At 37.5% G+C, this 14,825-nt stretch overlaps 1 protein-coding gene across 4 annotated transcripts in view; it reads right to left on the bottom strand.

Annotated features, from left to right (window-relative positions):
• The window catches only part of tex2 (testis expressed 2), a 34,456-nt gene extending 26,778 nt beyond the window's left edge, over positions 1 to 7,678 (bottom strand). For 3 of the 4 annotated variants that reach the window (XR_005282707.1, XM_038307762.1, XM_038307761.1), the window contains exons 1-2: positions 7,293 to 7,677; positions 5,778 to 5,860 (exon numbers count right to left, since the gene is read on the bottom strand). The gene's annotated coding sequence lies outside the window, so the exon portion shown is untranslated. Of the gene's footprint in view, positions 1 to 5,777; positions 5,861 to 7,292 lie in introns of all 4 variants that reach the window. The other variant, XM_038307763.1, reaches the window with a different exon arrangement.
• Between the last annotated feature and the right edge of the window lie 7,147 nt (positions 7,679 to 14,825).

The following is a 14,825-nucleotide window of genomic DNA, read 5'->3' as shown; positions in this document are numbered from 1 at the left end:
CTACCTTCATGTTTAGACATAGCATATGGGCTAAAGAGTTGAGTTTTTGCTTCACCTGATAAGAGCACCTTCTTCCACATGTTTGCATTTCATTGTGCCCTCTACATTAGTTGTGAGAAAGATCAAATAGGATGTATTATGGTTTCCTGTCAATTTGGTTTTCTTCTTGCCACTTCTCCATACACCCTGTTTCAATTTGCTTTACATGTCTACTGTAATCCTTCATATGCATGATGCTCTTTGTTAATTAAAAGGGGGAAAAAATGAGAAGAATTAGATTTCAACTCACAAATCACAAATACAAAGCAATGAAATTGATTCGGCATTTAACGCATCCCCTTGAGGAGCAGTGGGTTGCCATTGTGTGGCGCCCCAGAAGCAGTGTGGGTCAAAGGCCAATTTATGCTTCTGATGCATAGCCTTTGCAACTGTCAAATCTGTCTCTGTGTGCGACCACGCCCCCCTGCAGAGGTTCTGCAACCATTGCTGCTCACTTCAAAAAAATCCTGACTACACGTCGGATGGTTGCAAACCCACACAGACCTCAAGCAGAAGTGCTGTGATTGGTCCTTGGTATCCCTTTCCAGCTGTCTGTGTGGTCATCCGCCAAAGTTCTCGCAAGTTCGCAAATAGGCTCCCTATTGAGCTTTGGCAGGTAACTGCTGTGCGTCCCTAGAAATTCCAGACCGACGGTGCAGAAGCATACCAGCAAAACTAGTTTGTGACCAGACCCAAGTGACATTTGATGTGTGCGAATGCAGAAGTATAAGGGTCTTGCTAATGGACCCAGAGTGGCAGTCTGTGGGAGTGGGGCTTGAACTCAAAACCTCTGGGATCCAAGCTCAATGCCCCAACCACTAGGCCACCTGGCCTACATATATCCGTTTGTTAACTGATAAGCTAACTCAGGAAAGCAAATAGTTGCCTGAATATTTTTTTGAACCTTCAAAAGGCTGTATGCTGTGAAGTCTTCCCACATGAAGGGAAACAGAAAGCTGACACAGTCCTGAATCTGTTTATTTTTGCAAGATGAGCTCCTGCAGGGCTCAGAGGTGCTTTTGGACAGTGAGTATCCACGCACTGAGTCATGACGTTACAGGAAAAAAAGACAATCAAACTGGCAGAAATGAAGAGCTCTGTCAGTGCTCTGCTGGATCAAACTGGTTTTCCTTCCTCTCAAACCTAGATCTACCATCATCATCATTCCAAACATCACAATAGAAATGATTTGGTGGTTGCCATGATAACAGTGAAGCTTTTCATCCGCGTCTGCACTCATCCCTCTGTCCTCCTTCTGTTCTGGTCAGAAGACCTGCTGTGAATGTTTCTAAATACATTTGGACAGCAAAGAGAATCATTAATCTCAGATAAGATGGATGGTAGAAAGAGAGGGCTGTTACATCATTTCAGAGAATTTGGGACACTTTCCCCAGACGACTTCCGCTCTTCACTAAGATCTTTCCCGTAAACACTGAGATAAAACGATTTTCATCATTAGGAGGAGCTTATGTGCTCAAGAGGCACCAAGCATATTTCACGCCAAGTAGATTTGCATTAGATATCGACGCTTTGTGCCATGTAACCCAATTTGACAGTTTAGAGATCAATGCACACAAACATTCGAAGGCATTAAGTAATTCATAATCTGAAGTTAATAATCTGTAACTGCCGCTGATGAAACTCAAACAGCTTCGGGGTTTTGGTGGGAGTTAAAATCCATTCAATTACAAAACACACAGAGGAAGAAGAGGGGGAAAGAAAACAGAAACAAACATCAAATATGAGTCGATTTACTGAAACATATTAATAGTTAAATACTCTTTTCTCTTTAGTTCACAAACAAGTATTGCTGATACTTAAAATGAGGCTTTGAAGCTCTTAGAATCAGGAGTATCTCTAAGTGTGGCAACAAAAAAGGTTTATCAATAAAAATTTCTTTGGTTAACTCAGTTATATATTAGTCAAATAGCATACCAGTGCCTGGAATTCCAATAGTAGTATTTAATGTTTAACCTTTGAGGTTTTATTATATATTTTTTCACATCTTGAAGTAACTAGTCAGACTTCTTAGCAACATAAACCAATCTCCCTTCACATATACTTCATATACAGCGTATTTTGTCTCCCATAAAGTCATAAACAATCGCAATATACATTCTGACCAATTTGTCTGATTAAAAGTATGGTAGTTGTTAAAATATGATTTAATTATGCCCACTTTTCTCTTTTAAAAATTAAATGTTCAGTTTTGTTTTTAAATTAGCTGCAAGCAGATCATCTGTAAACATTTAAGGTCTTAACAACCTCTGTATGTGTTAAAGTAATCTATATAATGTGTTTTGCTTTGTAATTGGAATCCCAGAATCTATTGACTAAAGGTCAACCATTAACATGACTAACAGAACTCCATCATCAACATAAGCAGAGTGATCTCTACACTCAGAGTATTTCACAGCAGATTCCAACCCAAACCAGAAATGAGCAGAAGTGCAGAATGCAGAAGTTTTTCAAAACACTTAAAAATGACCCTAGCAGATCTTCTCTGCATGTAAAAGGTCAAGTTAAAAAGATTGTCAGAAATTCTTAAGAGAGTAAAAAATTTGGAAACTCTTACAAAAAGAACAGCTTCATATTAAGGCTTCATAAGGTAAACATGTAAGATTGATCAAGAATAATAAAAAAAAAAGTGCATAACAACCCATTGAGCTACAACTTTCCATGCGAATGGTGAAACAGTTCATAGTAAAATTGTGGTTTCTTGCCCCAGTTACAGATGTCAACAGAATTGATAAAAAGAAGATGACACAACTTAGATATACCTTTATCTTTGTCATGACTTTCCCACTTCCCGGATCTGATCAGTTTTTAATAAGGACATTTTAACATAACTGAAGAAAAAAACTGCTACCCTCCAGTCAGCTCTAGTATTATCATCCTAATGTGCAAATTGATTGTAGGTCAAACGTCTGTGTGCAATCAAGCTAACTTCCGCATTTCTCTGTAATGCTGGAACTTCCTGTTTGCTGTGATCGTTGCAATAGGAGAGAAGCTCCAGGACCAAATGCTTCCCTTTTATTTCTCATCAACAGTAATTGGAAGATAAAAGCTTTGCTTTCCAGCTGCTACAGATGCTCTGGAAATAGGGGTGGATTAGATACGGGTTATGGTTCAGTTCTACTCAGTTCATATCCTGATAAAGAGCACTTCTCTGTTTTTTATGTGTACTAAAACTAAACCAGCAGCTGTAGTGGCATCATTAGAGCTGTGGCACTTGTGGCTGCTTGTCTCTGTGACAGCACTGACGAATACCCCAGAAGCCGTTTAATTTTGACAGCGAAAGTGCTATAAGCCGCATGCTCTGTGTATGTACACGCTCATGCATTCATCCGTGGCAAAACACTATTGCATGACACCATTTTTCCCCCTGCAGATGAGGAAAGGAAACCAGACTGTCTGCTGTGAGCACAGATATGTGTCTGACAGGAGGGATATCGGATATTTAGCAGCTGCAGAACTCAAGCCCAAATGTAGCTGCATTCTGACAGGTTGCATGAAGGTCTGGATGTTTCTAAAAGCTGCTGTAAAGGGTTGATCTCAGTGTTATGTCAATGGGGGGGGCGTTAAACTAAGCTTAGGTTGAGTCCCTTCCTGCCAAATTTACTCTGACATCCTCAAATAAAATGTAGTGCATCTGTTTTATGAAAGACCTGAGTATCAATGGAACGACTCCACACCTACAAAGACAAGGTCAACAGTCTGATCTGACCCGCCATCTAAGGACGTTATTATTCAGAGGAGCAGTCAAGAGACCTCAACGCCATGCAGTCAGAGGACTGGAACTCAGTGAGATATTGAGAACATTACACATCTATTAAAATTTCAAAAAAACACTAGAAGATTAAACCGCATTTCACTTTTGTTTCTTTTAAAGATAGCTGCTGCTGGAGAAACAAGACATATTTCAATTGCAATTTTGTATTTCTACACCTTAGCCAGAATCAATCTGATCTCAAGAAATAGTGCACAAGAATAGTCTTAAATGGTACTGGAACAATTAATTGGATTAATTGCGATTTATCAATTATTTAAATAATCATCAACTAATTTAGCAATCGATTACAGTCATCATTAACTAGAATATAGAGACTGTAAACATGCCTTTAGCTGACAGAGCAAACCACTTAGAGCAATAATTTTATCAAAATTGTAAATATATATATATATATATATATATATATATATATATATATATATATATATATATATATACATATATACATATATTAAGCATTTAAAGTTAAAAAAAAGTTTTCATTTGTCAATATGATCTATCCTAGTGTTTTTCAATCCTGGTCCTCAAGGCACACTGCCCTGCATGTTTTAGATGTTTCCCAGCTTTCACACACCTGTTATCAATAGATAGCAGATTACCAGGCTTTGCTGAACTGCAATCATCTGAATCAGGTGTGCTGAAGCTCAGAAACATCCAAAACATGCAGAGCAGTGGGCCTTGAGGACCAGGATTGAAAAACATTGAGAACTCAAGTGGAAACATTTTTGTTTAATGAACCTTTGGCTATCTGATAATTAATCGATTAACTGAAAATATAATCGACAGATTAATAGATTTGCCAAATAATCATTAGTGGCAGCCCTAGTCGTAACCACACCATCTTCACTGTAGGACATAAAGGGAATGGAATTCAGGTCACATTAATGTGTCCAAATGGTCTAGTCAAAGTTCAAACCTAAATCCATCCACAAACCTGCCGCAAAATTAAAAATGCATATGCGTCTAACAAACTGAAGCTTGTTGCAGGCAGATGCCTGAGGAGTATGGATAGACTTTCAAAGAACTTCATCTTTTAATAACCAATAGATAATTAAGGAAAATGCAGTGAAAGTTTCAGTTATCAGTGTGCTGTTTACCACAGTGCCATCCAATTAATCAATTGTCTTTGTGCACAAAAGTGCTCTACTTACACTGGAGATATAACACTACAGCAGTAGAACTATTCAAAGAGAATGAATAGATATTTCATAATCTGAGATGTCTCCTGTAACCTAAACCGTCCCTCCCTCGACCTTCCTTTCCTTCTTTATCCTTTGTAATATTAAATTAAACAACACGGCAGCGAATATGAAATGTTCCAGGCCCGACACGTGGCTTTAACGATGAGGCGGATGAAGCATAGGGTTGACTGCTGACTAAGAGACAGCTTGCCAAACACCCTGAGGATGAATTTAACAGCATATGAGCTGCAGTTAAAGATGAAAGGCTCAACGCCAGCTTCACACAAGTATGTAAACATGGACATACTTAAAAAAAAAAAAAAAACTGCACGGCCTAGCCTGTTTTCTTTTTTTCATGGGTTTACTGGACATGCTGGTGAAGATTCGGTCATCCAGGAGATCCAGTTAACTGGACATAATTCCCAGAATCTGCCATCATTGGAGGCCTGTTTCAACCAACAACAATGGCTTATTCAGCTGGACCAGCTGCCACTGTTTGTTTCTACCCTTACAGCGGTTTATCTCTTCAAATAAAGGAAACGCTTTTCCCTGTTGACTTACTCTTTATGCAAAAACACAATGGCAGGATCGAAACACGGACTGAGGAAGGAGAAGTTCAGGCAAGGGAGATTAAAGTGAGAAAAGGTAAGGCGGGAACTGGAAGCAGCCGTTTGAGGCTGTGGATCTGTTTCAACACCACCACCCAAAAAACATGCACACACAAGGTCGAGTAGGAAAAAAAAACACAAGGAAGCTCTTCTTACCTTTATGTCTTAGAGGCATTCACTCTCCTTATGAGAGGGAATCTGCACTGAAAGCTTGTCCATGGATCTGGGTGGGAATGAGCCTGCATATACACAACAAAAAAAAAAAAAAACAGACAATCTGTTCAATTCTGCTCCAGGGCAGAAAATTAAAAAAATAAAATGTATTAATGGCGCTGGTATTTAACTGCCTGAGATTAATGTAATTACTCTCAATCCACATTTGCATTTGAAGGGAATTAAAAAGATGTTTGGATCTAAAACAATGAGTTATGTCTCAGGAGAGGTGTCAACATAAATACTTTACTGGGACTTTTGCTCTGGGATATAAACCGTTCAAAGTCGATAAGATCCACTTTAAAAGATTTTAAAAAAATCTTTTACTAAAAAACACTGAGGAAAGAGTGAGCAATTATACCTTAAGTTACATGCTTTAAAAACAAACTATGAAAAACTACTAAGGGAGCCAAAATATACATTTAAGTCTCAATTCAGAAATACTTTATTTATCCTAAAGGGAAATTAAATGATACAGTACCTCTTAGGGCTTTTTTTTTTTTTTTTTACCTTTCAATAATACTTGCTACTGATTGGTTACTAATTTTCCAATAAAGTGAACATTGAGCAACAGTCAAGACAAGCACCACCCAGAAACATGTAGGGATGAGAGACCATGACCCATTTTCTCAAATACAATATCACCAGTTCACCTTATTTTGAAACTGTCATATGAAACCATCTTTTTTTTCTAGTTCCAATGGATTTGAGGAATTAATTTCAACTCCAACAGGAAGTGGCAAGAGGAAATAACTCTGCAAGAGACACTCATGTCAAATACTTGGTGTGACATAAAAAAAAACAAAAAACTATGTTACCTAGACACTTCCCCACAGTTGGAATCAGCACCATAAAGATGGGATGCTTAAATAATGATGTAAAAATAATAGATAGATAGATAGATAGATAGATAGATAGATAGATAGATAGATAGATAGATAGATAGATAGATAGATAGATAGATAGATAGATAGATAGATAGATAGATAGATAGATAGATAGATAGATAGATAGATAGATAATATGTAGACTACCTTTATTTATATTCAGATCATGCCCTTCAGTAAGCATGTATGTCTAGCAACGGCCCTTTGTCATTTTTAGGGCCCCTTCTGGATTCTGTGGCCTGCTGAGGGGGACCCAGAGGAGGAGAGGAGGCTGAGCATCAGCATCAGCATCCCTATGACCTGTGCAGCTCACAGTGGGCTGCGTGAATAATGAGAAGCTCTCTGGGTTGATCGGTGCCACTTCCAAGAGTAAACCCCTGCTTTATGTCAGCTGTGAATAATTTAATCCCAAATTAGAACGCTCGAGTACGCTGTGAAAACAGAGATGTGATGCTGGACAGCACTGTAGCATCCAGATACATAAAGGCTGGAGGAAAAAGGTGGGGAACATCCCTGTTGACTGTCTCTATTATTTAAAGGTCCTGCTCCATCCGCCCTGTTCCTGGCTTACCTTACTCTTATCGGACCCCCTTCCTCCTCAGACCGCTCGGTTCTTCTGCATCAAGGTTGAGAATCTGCGTAATGCGCTGAGATTCCCCGCTTGGAGCGCCTTCTGCCCCTGCAGCCTGCAGAGGAGAGGAGACTGCTGAGGGCTGCCTGGTCACACCTGGCTCCTGGTTCCGGGCTTTACTAAACGCCCCACTGGCACAGATCACGGGCGTGCATTGTTTTGGTGAACGACTAGGTTAGTTGGCGCCACACCCCCTTCCTTCCCACGGAGCGCTCCGACCATCGACGCACCGGCGATTCATATTTTATTATGTTGCAGCAGCGGAGCGTGGATTGCGTCACGGCTTTGCAGCGTGCCAGTCAGACGCGGATTTCCCTCTGCAAAAAAAAAAAAAAAAAAACTTGCTCTGAACTCTTTTCAAAAAGCAGTCAAATTTTAAAAGAGCATAACTTAAAAAAAAAAAAATAAAATACTGTGGCTTTGCTCTGTTAAAAACCACAAGACGGAAAACAGTCTTTTCTCTGATCAGCTGATAGATTTACTGGTTGACAGACAGGAGTTGATCTGTTTCCTCGTTTGGAGCCATTTAATCTGATTAGATTTGCATGCAACTGGCGCCACCTGCTGGGAACGAGGAGAAACGACGGCCTAAATTTGACCTGAAAGAAAGGACGTTAGCCCTGATTTCTCTTATGCTGCCATATGCTGCCACACTTTTATCTTTTATACATTATATTGCAGAAATAAACGACTTTATTGACTATTTGAACGTGGTTTAATCCTAAACGATTCAACAGCGTGTTTTATTTTTAGCATCAACATGCGAGGAGTTCAGTTATGCAGATAAGGTGTAGGATGACACCTAGTGGTCAGGTTTCAGAACTGCTCCAATTTCTTAAAAATAAAGACACTTGATCTAATTATTTTAGCGTTATAGTGTAGCTATAACAGAGGCGTAGCCAGAAGTTTTTTAAAAGGGTGGCCAGGCAATAAACAATGTACACTGAGGGGTGGCCGAAAGCGGATCAGCACCAGAACCTCGCAGTTCACTGTTCCAACAGGAAAGCAAAGCATTCATATTTTCTGAATAAAGACAAACTATATTTTCCTACAGCCTTTGCTAACAAATAGACGGATATATTTAAACATCCGTAATTTCTAGATTAAAAGGTATAGTGGATAAAACTCAGTTTTGAGTTCTGGGGCGTAAATCAATCATCATTGTCATTACTTACCTACTTGTATCAATAAACATTCTGCATAAAATTGATATTTAGAAGCACTAATATCTACATAAATTTATCATTTTATTTTTTTAATTGAAGTTGAAGTTTTGAAGTTTTTTTATGAAAATTGGATTTTCAGCAATTTTCAGCTTTTACCAAACCCTTTGGGAACCAGTTTAAATAAATTCATGAGGGTCTACTACCTGCCCCTAGATCACAGATGCACAATTTCTGTTATCTTTGGCGCTTCAGCAACATCAAGCAAACAAAAATCTTTTTGTAAAAGTTTCCCTGTGATAAATAGGTGAATTTTTAAAATTAAACCAACACTTTTATATCTAGGATCTCTCATTTTGGGTTATCTCAGGGTACTCCGGGTTTTCCTTTTAAAAACAATCCAACTAATTTTTCCCATCTAATAAAAGGGTGAACTTTTAAAATAAAATCAAAACCCTTTAGTTCTGGGGTCTCTCAAATTATTTAAATTAAAATCTAATCTCAAATCATAATATGTGCTTAAAATCTAAAAACAATGCAGAGAACTAGACACTTGGCAAGAGCTGGACCTGTTGTTGGAGGCTCGCGCCTCTCCAACTCGACATGTGTGTGTAGTTCTGTATTTGCTATTTCAATCTGAAAAACACAGAGAGAAAAGACAGTTAGAAGAAATGTATTGATAAAATTACTTTGTCTTTGGCGCTCAGACCTCGGCAGGAAACATAGCGCTGAATTTTGATAGACATGCATGAACAGGAGAAAAACACAGGGCTGTTTCCCCCCCAGGCCTGAAACTGGTGGTGGAGTGGAGATAGATGAAGTTGGTCAGTCTGTAGATGGCTGGTTAGCGAGACGGTATGCTGAGCTTTATGGGGAGATCCAGTGGACTGGGTGAGCTGATGCTAGAGCAGGGACCTGGAAGATGAAATTCCAGTTTGGGTAACACAGGCTGAGAGAACCTGTCCATGATGAGCAAGCATGAAGCGACAGTGGAGAGAAAAAACTCCTCATTGGGAAGAAACCTCTGGCAGAACCAGGCTCAACATGGCGGCCTTCTGTCGGACTGGTTGAAATGAGATGTGGAACACAGTAAGAGTTCAGGAGGAATGACGCTCTGATGAAGCTTTAGCTACGATGGTGGAGGAGGGGAAGGAGGTGGGTTGAAAGGGGGTCATCTGAATTAAGTCACAGCGCATCCATCGCCTGGGCACAGGAGCGGACAGCTGCGTATCGGAGGCCTTTTAAGATGAACTTTGAATGCTTATTGGCTTTCATGGAGGCGTGGATCAGAGCTGATTGGCTGTCGTAGGCGAATGAAGGTGAATAATCACTTTATTCAGTTGAACTTCCAACTAGGCTCCATTATAAACAATTAAAGAGATATGTGCATATGTGTTTGTCAACATAAGCTCCTTTGATTGATGTAATTTAGATCTACCTCACATAACTTTATCTTGTGTTGTATTTTTCGTATTCCATTGCTCCAAATGAGCTTGACAAATGAAAACAAAAAAGTCTAAATATATATCTTAAATCTACATCTCGATTCTAAATATCATTCTAAAATCTTCAATCTACATAGATGTAAATCTTAGTCAAATTTCTAATTCAAAATATAAATATAAATCTTAAAGCAAGACATATCTTAAATCTAAGTCTTACAAATGAACACTTGTTTAAAAGCTTAAGTCTAGATTTAAATATGTTTTAAATCTAATCTTAAACCAGGACCTAAAATATATCTTACAGAAAAACAAAATATATATCTTAAACCTGAACTGCCAGCTCTTGTTAGGGGCTGTGGAATCTACACAAGTTTTAAATCTCCTTGAAACATTGATTGAAATCTAACCAGACATGTGTTCACAGGTGAATTTCTTTGGGCCTGTTTACCTTATTTTACTGTGGTTTTATGTTATTGGCATCTTATCTGTCTGTTTACTGTTACTGCTTTAGGACAGCAGAAGCAAATTAGCTGTTATGAATATGCCAGTTCTGGCATATTTATATTGATGCTTTAAGCTGCCATGTTGATAAACGTGCATTGTCCTAATTCAAATAAATTAGTAAATACAAATTTCTATTGAATAGTTACATTTAAATCCTAAATCTAAATGCGACTTTTAAATCAAAATCTTAAATATAATATATATCTTATAGGTCTTTCTAAATTACTGACAAATCTTTAGAAGATATGCTAATAAAACACAACCCTTTAATATCACGACTTGTGATATTAAAGCACAAATGAATGTAAAGGTGAATGTGAAGGGGAACTGGACTGGGATGTACATACATTTCTTAATTAGATATTTAAAATATCTAATTAGATTTTTTAGATACTGCGCTGGTTTACTCCACAAATGATTTCCAAAAACTGGAGCTCACAGTGGAGATCTTAAACCAGTTTACAGTTAAAGTCATCCCTTTTTAAAAGCACTCTTATTTTATTCAAATACCGTGTCAATGTAAGTAGATGCAGTGCAGTATAAACCACACTTAAACTCACAAATCCAATGAGAATGATTTTAGCCATATATTATGTAGTCTAAAGATAAATAACCTCTAAAAACAACAAAAGGATAAGATTCTTAAGTTTAGTTTAACTAGATTAATATATAGATTTTCCTTTAAATTGGACTTTAATTTACATAAAAAAAACTGATTAAAATCCTATTTTCTTTAAAAGACTAAGACAAAAGTTGTTCTACTAGTTGGGTTTGAAAGGTGACAATCTGCCATCAGCAGGTGGTAGTATTGGTCTGTCAGAAAAATGTATGGCTCCAAGGTCTGACAGGATCAGATTGAAATGTAAAAAATACAATTTAGCTAGATACTTTATAACATTATACCATTAAGTACTCATTAAATTAGTATTTTATTAGACATATACTTTTTACTCCAACATTTACGTGATATGTAATTTAATGCCCCGTATGGAGTTACAGCGAGAGTCCAAAGTGGTTTCTGGCATGCCAGTTTTGAAAAATGGTAAATGCCAGTTGGAAACGTATTTATCCCAGTTGGAAACTGGTTTATGCCAGGAACATTAACAAGCATAACATAAATATTTTCTAAATAAAGACTAAATATACTTTCCTACAGCCTTTGCTAACAAATATATTTAAAATCCATAATTTCTGGATAAAAGGTATAGTGGATAAACCTCAGTTTTGAGTTCTGGGGCGTAAATCAATCATCATTGTCATTTCTTACCTACTTGAATCAATAAACATTCTGCATAAAACGAATATTTAGAAGCACCAATATCTACATAAATTGATTATTACATTTTTTGATTGATGTCGAAGTTTTGAAGTTTTTTATCAAAATTTTTATTTATCTTTTATTTCACTGAAGATTCCTAGATGACTTGCAGAGACACATCATTTTCTCTTTACCCCATAAAACACAAAATCTAGTTCTGAAAAGAGTAGGAATTCTGTACTCATCATCATTGATGTTAGTATATTGATGTGTATAATTAACCACAAAAAAATAAAATGTTTTGAATATTCCACTTGAGAGTATTACTGTTGCCACCACCTGTATGAGAGGGGAAAAATGGTAGTGGTGGCCAATGATTGGCTGAGGGTGGCCATGGCCACCCCTGGCCCCCCAACTATCTCAGCCCCTGGCTAATAAACAGCAAAGTTACTGTTATTGCTGTTCGATCAAAGTGTTTCTAACAGGGTTTTGTGTTTTTTTTTTTTTTTTTTTTAACATCTGTCTCTTATTAGTACCTTCTTTATAGCCTCCTTTAAGGAAAAGACAGATCTTAAACATTTTATATCTACCGATATTACAAAGAAATTATGAAGTTAGCCCACTCACCGGTGGGCAAACTTTTTCAACTGCTTTTGGCAAAACTGTAAGTACTTCTTGTTGGAGTGCATTAGTCCACTACCTAAATAAGTCCAAGCTGAAATTTCAACCGGCTGATTTATTTATTTTTCTAACCTGATTTGGCTTAAGATTTGCAGACATTTGCCAGGCAGATTCCTTCATGAGCCACAGTACTATCCTATGGTATAAGCACACTTTAAACTGTTTATGGCCTGCTACTTGCATTGGAAAACACAACAATGTTGAAGTCTGCGATGGACTGGCGACCTGTCCAGGGTGTATCCCGCCTCTCACCCGTAGACAGCTGGAGATAGACACCAGCACCCCTCGTGACCCCACTTGGGATAAGCGTGTTGGAAAATGGATGGATGGATGGAAGTTAAAAAAGTAAATCAAGGTTCCATTACAATCATGAAGTATGGAAAATATGGAAATTGATTTAACCGCCTACGATGATTCTGGGGTGGCCCACACCTGCTATTAAGCAAGCAAGCAAGCATCCATCCATCCATCCATCCATCCATCCATCCATCCATCCATCCATCAGAGAAATGAAATTAACACTCATCAACACCCACCCCCTTGGGGAGCAGTTGGGTGCCCGTAGAGCACTGTGGGGTTAAGAGTCTTGCTTATTTTAATTACTTCTTACATTTATATATATATATATATATATATATATATATATATATATATATATATATATATATATATATATATATATATATATATATATATAAATGTGCACTTCCCAGTTTAATTAAAATAGTTCATTGCATAGCTAAGAAATTTTTAATTATTTATTATTTTGAATTACAACAATTTAAAAAATATTATTACACAGTCAGTAGTCATTACATTGAACTGTTAGCCAGATACATCAAACCATTACTTACAAGCAAAAATAGTCAATTATATAATTTTAATAATATCAAATTAATATAGCATAGTACTTATAATACTATATAATTATGCAACCCTACATAGTTGATAGATTGAATAGATTGAAATTTAAGGAAATGCTACCTTTCAACTTTGAATTATCCATTTAAGTCCAAACACAACTTCTCTCACAAAGTTGGCCACAGCCATTACAGACTAGTAAGCCAATGGGGTCTTACTGTCGACATATGAACATGTACTCCCTTATTACAGCCAAGGTGTTCTTTTTTTAAGCTGTTAAAGTTTATGCTTAATTAATACTCAAAATAATTCAGATTAATTCAAGGTGCTTGAATTAAATGTACTAAAAAACTAAGATATGTAACTCACCATATTTGAGTTGGCAGGAATAAAAAAAAGAGGTGCAACTACTCAGCCTAAGTATTTAGTTCTCAAAAATTCAGGTAAGCTTTTTTTGAAATATTAGCCATGAATAGTAACACATAAATAAAGGATATAATAAACAAGAACCCCAAAAGATCACGTTTGCACAAAATAAACAATAAGAACTGCCTTTGTGGGCTTTCCTGCAGGTGGACCTTAAATTAAGTTATGTTTAGAGCCACTTTAACAAATACAGTCCAAATATATAATAATAATTAGTGCTGCATCCCAGCAGTAGAGGGTTTAAGAAATGAAGTATCACTTATATAACAGGTGCTTGGCCTTTGGTAAAGTTCCAGGAGCTGTTTCTAACTCTCAGAGATTATTTAACAGTTTGTTACACATCAAAGCACTCGGGACCCCCTGCTGTTTAGCTCAAAGGCCACATGGCCAATCTCCTCTCAGCTGCTCTAATAACCATCCTTTTATGAAGTTCATAAAACCCACTCCTCCAGCAGCTCATAGCATGATAGTGGGCTGGGCTAACAGATGGAAAAGCGACGCAGACCTCCACCTTGCTTCAAATCTTTGAGCAGAACTGTATCCACGCTGAAAAAAGGGTTGTGTGTGTATTTGAAATAAAATACATTTGTATTTCATTCAGAGGCAGAAAAGAAGATGCTTTATAACCTTCTGAGTTGACTGGAAACTGCATTTTGCTCAAACTTTCCTCATCAGAGCACTTCAAGATGTCACTTTTTGCATAAACTCTTCCTTATATATTTGAGGCTGGCTGATCAGTCAGTACTCTTGGCAGTGTCAAAGTACATATTAGTGTTTGAGATGTGCTTTCTCGTCCCCGCACAGACCCCCTTTTGTTGTGTGTAACCTTTTGATCTAAATGGAAAAAAGGGGCTTAGGTAGGCCAATGAGTTTCAGAGAGGAGGTTATGCTAAAAGAGAGCGAGTAGGGGGCAAGCTGCCACCTTTTCATGTTAGCGCTCCTCCTGTTTGGCTTTATAACGAATGTCAGCCACGATAACAAAGCCTCATTTGAATATCATAATCCCTCATCTCTCGACCTTCTGATCAGGTGTACTTGGACGCACGGCTGTGTTTTCTCTAAAAGAGGCGGCCATAGGGAGCAGGGCAGGAGTGCAAAAAAAAAAAAGAAAAAAAAAAAAAGCAGCTCACTTTAA

This window comes from Cyprinodon tularosa, unplaced genomic scaffold (genome assembly GCF_016077235.1).
Source record: "Cyprinodon tularosa strain WSP-4 unplaced genomic scaffold, ASM1607723v1 ctg62, whole genome shotgun sequence".
Taxonomy (NCBI): domain Eukaryota; kingdom Metazoa; phylum Chordata; class Actinopteri; order Cyprinodontiformes; family Cyprinodontidae; genus Cyprinodon; species Cyprinodon tularosa.
Note: the sequence above shows the minus strand (reverse complement) of the source record. Positions and strands in the feature narration are given on the sequence as shown.